The following is a 6515-nucleotide window of genomic DNA, read 5'->3' as shown; positions in this document are numbered from 1 at the left end:
AGATTTGTTGGCAGAAAACTTCCCTGATATCATGAAAGATGAGAAGATACCTATCCAAGATGCTCATCAAACCCCACATAAGGTAGATCCCTAAAGAAACTCACCAAGACATATTATAATCAAACTTGCCAAAACCAAAGATAGAGAATTTTAAGAGCAGCTAGGGATAAAAGTCATCTACAAAGGACAGTCAATAAGAATAAGCTCAGACTACTCAGCAGAAACCATGCAGGCAAGAAGGCAATGGGAATGACATATGTAAAGCCATGAAGGAAAAAAATTGCCAGCCAAGAGTTATGTATCCAGCAAAACTGTCTCTCAAACATGATGGCGAAATTAGGACATTTCCAGATAAACAGAAGTCTAGGGAATTTGCAAAAACCAAGCCAAATTACAAGAAATACTAAAGGGAGTCCTCTGGTTAGAAAATCAATAACATCAGATACCAACCCAAGACTAGAACACAGGACAGAACAACCAGATATCAACCCAGATAGGGAAGTCATGAAAATAAACCAAAGCTAAAACACTGAAAATAGGGAAATAGAGATGTCAATATGTAAAAGATGACAACATTAAAACAAAAAAGAGGGATTTAAAAAACGTAGACATAGATTTTTCATATGGAGGGGAAGTCAAGGCGATATAAAGAAATAAAAGACTGGTATAAATTTACAAAAATAGGGGTAAATATTAAGGTAACCACAAAGGAAACTAACAATCCTACAAGTCAAAATAAAAAACTAGAAAAATATAAAGGCTCAGCAAATACAAAATCAACAACAATGAAAAAGGTGAAAAGAAAATACATAAAGAAAAAAGACTCAGCACCGAAAATTAAGTGGAACAAAGAAACTGTCAAAAACACACACAAAAAAGACATCAAAATGACAGCACTAAACTGATACCTATCAATAATAACGCTAACATAAATGGACTAAATGCACCAATAAAGAGACAGAGAGTGGCAGGTTGGATAAAAAAAACACGATCCGTCTACATGCTGCCTACAAGAGACACACCTTAGACTTAAAGACACAAACTAAAACTCAAAGGATGGAAAAAATTATATCAAGCAAACAACACTCAGAGCAGGAGTGGCAATATTCATCTCTGACAAAATAGACTTTCAAGTAAAATCCACCACAAAGGATAAGGAAGGACACTATATAACGATTAAAGGGTCAATACACCAGGAGGACATAACTACAATAAATATTTATGCATCCAACAACGGGGCTCCACAATACATAAACTCTAACAGCACTGAAAAGAGAGATAGACTGCTCCAGAAAAGTAGTAGGAGACTTCAACACATCACTTTCGGTGAAGATCAGAACATCCAGAAAGAAGCTCAACAAAGACACGGAAGAGCTAAATGCTACAATCAACCAAACTGATCTCATAGACATACCAAACACTCCACCCAACAGCAGCCAAGTATGCTTTCTTTTCCAATGCACATGGAACACTCTCCAGAATAGACCACATATTAGGCCATAAAGCAAGCCTTAACAAAATCCAAAGCATTGAAATATTACAAAGCATCTTTTCTGATCATAAAGCTGTAAAAGTAGAAATCAATATCAGAAAAAGCAAGGAAAAAAAAATTGAACACATGGAAACTGAACAACACCTTGCTCAAAAACCACTGACTTACAGAAGAAATTAAGGATGGAATAAAGAAACTCATAGAATCAAACGAGAATAAAAACACATCCTACCAGAACCTTTGGGACACACCAAAAGCAGTGCTTAGAGGACAGTTTACAGCAATAAATGTACACATCTGAAAAGAAGAAAGGGCCATAATCAAAACATTAACCCTACAACTGGAACAAGCAGAAAGAGAACAGCAAAAGAAGCCTTCAGGCACCAGAAGAAAGGAAATAATAAGAATTAGAGCAGAATTAAATAGAGAATAGAAAAACAATTGAAAGAGTTAACAAGACCAAAAGCTGGTTCTTTAAAAAGATGAACAAAATTGATAAACTATTGGCCAAACTGACAAAGAAAAACAGGAAAGAAAGCAAATAACCCATATAAGAAATGATATGGGTGATACCACAATGGACCCAACTGAAATTAAAAGAATCATAACAGCAAAAAAAGAAACAATCTTCGCTGGTTACAAGGGATGGAAGGGATGGGAGGGGTGGGGGGGAATACTAAATAGACAATAGATAAGTGGTAACTTTGGTGAAGGGTAAGACAGTACACAATACTGGGGAAGCCAGCACAACTTGTACAAGGAAAGGTTATGGTAGCTCCATAGACACATCCAAACTCCCTGAGGGACTGAATTGCTGGACCGAGGGCTGTGGGGACCACAGTCTTGGGGAACATCTAGCTCAATTGGCATAACAGTTTATAAAGAAAGTGTTCTACATTCTACCTTGGTCAGTAGCGTCTGGTGTCTTAAAAGCCTCTGAGCAGCCATCTAAGATACTCCAATTGTCTCACCCCTTCGGCAGCAAGGGAGAATGAAGAAAACAAGATACAAGGAAAAGATTAGTCCAAAGGACTAATGGACCACAGCTACCATGGCCTTCACCAGACTGAGTCCAGTACAACTAGATGGTGCCCAGCTACCACCACTGACTGCTCTGACCAGTATCACAGCAGAGGGTCCCGGACAGAGCTGGAACAAAATTCTAACTCACAAAAAAGGACCAGACTTACTGGGCTGACAGAGACTGGAGAAACCCCAAAAGTACGGCCCCCAGACACCCTTTTAGCTCAGTAATGAAGTCACTCCCGAGGTTCACCATTCAGCCAAAGATTAGACAGCCCCATAAAACAAAATGAGACTAATGGGGCACAACAGTTCAGGGACAAGTATTAGAAGGCAGGAGGGGACAGGAAAGCTGGTGATAGGGAACCCAAGGCTGAGAAGAGACAGTGTTGACATGTCGTGGGGTTGTTAACCATTGTCATAAAACAATATGTGTGCTGTTTAATGAGAAACTATTTGTTCTGTAAACCTTCATCTAAAGTACAATAAAAAAAAAAAAGTAACCAAAATGTACAGTCATCCAGGCCCTGAATATAACTTTCTCTGCTCTCTCCCCACAGGTAGAATAAACATCTCCCTCCTCAGGGGTTCAGAGATGTTCACAGGTCTGCCCAAGGTAATCCAGTTATCATAGACCCAGAGCAAAAACAAGATCTGTACTTCCTTTCCCAGCCTTGGTTCTAAATACCACGTGGCCTCCGCCATACTCTGTGTCAGCCCTGGCATCCACCATGGCCAGTAGCCCCACTCTGATGGCTTTCTCCCCTGGCTTTTCAATCAGTGGCTTTGTTGTCTGCACTCACTTTACATTTCTGTCCTTCATCCTGTGCATCCCATGCCCATTACTAGTCTTAAGATCCCAGCTGAGATATATTCTAAGTTCTCCTTACTTAAATTCAGATTTGTATGGTAGAAGTTATCCACCTTGATAAGTTTAATTTTGGCATGATTTTAAAAACTGTAACAGTAGAGTGTTTAAGAGAGGTATCTTTAACCCTGGAGTCCCTGGGTGGTACAAACGGTCAATTGCTCAGCTGCTAACTGAAAGGTTGGAAGTTCGAGTCCACCCAGAGGCACCTTGGAAGAAAGGCTTGGTGACCTATGTCCGAAAAATCAGCCATTGAAAACCCTATGGAGCGTATTTCTACTCTGACATACCTTAGAGTGGTGAAGAGCCTCAGGGGCTGGGCATCTCCAAGTCCGTAAGGGAGAGAGGCGTGGCTTCCAACAAACTGGCCCTTCCTGAAGCCAGTCTCTCTACCTACTTGGGCTTCTCACTCCATCCCCTTTGGCTATCCCAGGACATTGCTTTCTCAATTAAACCTCATTCACATGTCTTACATTCTTTACCCTACACTTTGTAACTCGTCTCAGAAATTTCACCCAGCCTGTTCCTCTTCTTCATTTTGCTAAAAGCTTTCCAGCAAGTTACACGTGTGCCTTTCTTCTGTTCTTCAACATCTAGTCTCCTTAAACCCATTGTTTCAGCCTTAACCTCATGGAAATTGCACTCTCAGGGGTTACCAGGACCTTCCTAATTGCCTCATTAAATGGCCTTTCTCCATCTTCATCCTACTTGATCTCTCTGTAGCATTTGATATATTCTTTGTTCTTAAAAGTCTACTCTTGTCGTCGTGACTGCTGCTGGTGCCCGCTCTCTCCTGTAGCCACTTTCCTCCCATGTGCTACTGATGTCTCCACCTCAGATTCTTTTCCTTGCCCTTTAACTGTGGACTTTCCCTTGAAATCCACAGCAACCCTGTGCTTACTATACTTATTCTTGTATGCCCTCATCTTAAAGGACTCATCAGCTCAGTCTGCTCTGATGGATTATGAAGATAACTCCCAAATCTACAGCTCCAGTTTTGGCTATCCTCCCTAACTTAATCCTATATTCCCTTCCTATTTATCAGATGTTTCCACTTTTTGTGTTCTGCCATTACCTCAGACTCAGCAGCCAAGGATGTTCAGTTTATTTCTTAAATGTAGAATGGGAAGAGAATTGTAGGTGCTTCTGATAGGGCTGTCCCACCCTGCTTCACTGTCTTGGGTGGGTCATTTAATTTCTGTGAATCTCAGTTTCCTTATTTGGAAAGTTATTGACTTATTCATGAGGAGCACTTGAGGAAGTATGTGTGTGTGTAAGCTCTAAGGAAATATATACGTGCTGAGGAGTGTCAGTAGCAGGGGAAAGAGCAGACTTCTGGAAGGCTGCTGGTAATATTCTATGTACAGCATCTGCATTTAAATTGCTGCATGTTATTAAGTAAAATTTGACAGAATATTGTATGAACGACTTGATCGTTTTATTTTCTATAAAGATATATTATCTCCTCCTCTCCTACAGCCTTGCTGCTAAGTGATCCCTGGGTCAGCAGTGTAGGCTTCAGCTGGGTACATGCTAGAAACTCAGGCTCTTCTTGGTCACCATCCTGAGCCTATTTAATCAAAATCTGCATTTTTAACAAGATGCCCCATGACATGTATGCACGCTAAGGTTTGAGAAACAAGAAACACTGTCCTACAAAACAAAGTCTAAACTCCTTAACCTGGCCAAGTTCTCCAATAGCTTTTCAATTTTATTTTCTCTTACTTTAAAATGTGAAACTTCTTGCTACAGTGCAGTTTGAGAAAGGGGTTATCATTTCATTGATAATAAGAGGAAATGAGTAAAACCTAGCTCAACACAACAAAACCTGAGGATCCACAAGGTGATGCTTGATTAAGTGCCATGTTGAGTAGCAGAAATAGTTAGTGCTCTGAGTTAGAGGAAGGAAAGATCATCAGGATTTTAGAAGTTTTCACAAAGTAGAGAGTTGACTTAGTCCTTTAAGATTGGCTGGGGTTTCTACAGACAGGAGTGAGCAGGGGTAGATTCCAGAGAGATGGAATGGCTTATTCAGGGCAAAAAAAAAAAAAAAGAAAAAAAAAGTGAACAGAGATTAGACAACTTTGTTTGAAGTTAAGGATTCATGAAGGGGAGTAGTAGGCAATAAGGTTGGAAAAACCCTCAAGAAGAGGCCAAAGTATTTAAACTTTATTCCAGAGTGCTGTGTTTTTGATACTTTGAAATTTTGATATATTTCATTTCATCATAAAAAACAGAATTTTTAAGAAAGAAATAGACTACACAACTCACGTGTTTTATAAAAATCACAACTACCAGCACATGTGACCCCAAGAAAACAAAGCTGTTGAAGTAAATACAATCTTATTAAAACAAGACTTTGTTATTAATTATTTGCTGCTTGTTCATTCGTCATCTGCTAATTGCAGATAAAAATTTAGATCCTTGCTACTGTGGAGAAACAAGTATAGGAAAGAAACTTACAAGCTGAGAAAATTCTATCCATTAACTTTTCTCTGTGAATTAGGAAAAGGTCATGGTTATTTGATATGAGGGCAGACCACCTTGGTTCAGTTCATAGAACATATATCTTCCCAGGGAATATGGATTAAGCCCCGCTTTGGACTGTGGGAAGCAACGTTTCAAAAGGATGAATATGTGCTTTTAGGCAGATTACTCTGGTAACCAAATACAGGCTGGACTGGCGAAGGGAGTAACTGAAGATGGGAAGATCAATTAAGAGGTTACAGCAGTAAACAGCAGTAATCCAGACTCAAGATAGTGTAATAAGACCTTATGTTTACATAGAACTTTATGTTACACAAATTCTTTTCACACTCTCATTTAATCCTTAAAATGACATATGAGGTAGGTAGAGCCATTTAAAAAAAAATCAAGGTGGAGGTTTAATTTTAAAAGGCAGCTATGTGAGAGACATTTTAAAAGAATTGACAGAATTTAGTGAGTGGTAGGGAGTCCCTGGGTAGCACAAACACTTAAGCACTCAATTGCAAACCTTAAAGGTTAGTGGTTTGAACCTAACCAGTAGCGCCTCAGAAGAAAGATCTGGCAATTTTCTTCTGAAAGCTCACAGCTTTAAAAACCTTATGGAGTGCAGTTCTATTCTGCACACATAGGGTTGCCATCAGGTGA

The sequence above is a fragment of the Trichechus manatus genome, unplaced genomic scaffold (genome assembly GCF_000243295.1).
Source record: "Trichechus manatus latirostris isolate Lorelei unplaced genomic scaffold, TriManLat1.0 scaffold00091, whole genome shotgun sequence".
Lineage (NCBI taxonomy): Eukaryota > Metazoa > Chordata > Mammalia > Sirenia > Trichechidae > Trichechus > Trichechus manatus.
This window is presented reverse-complemented; position numbering follows the sequence as displayed.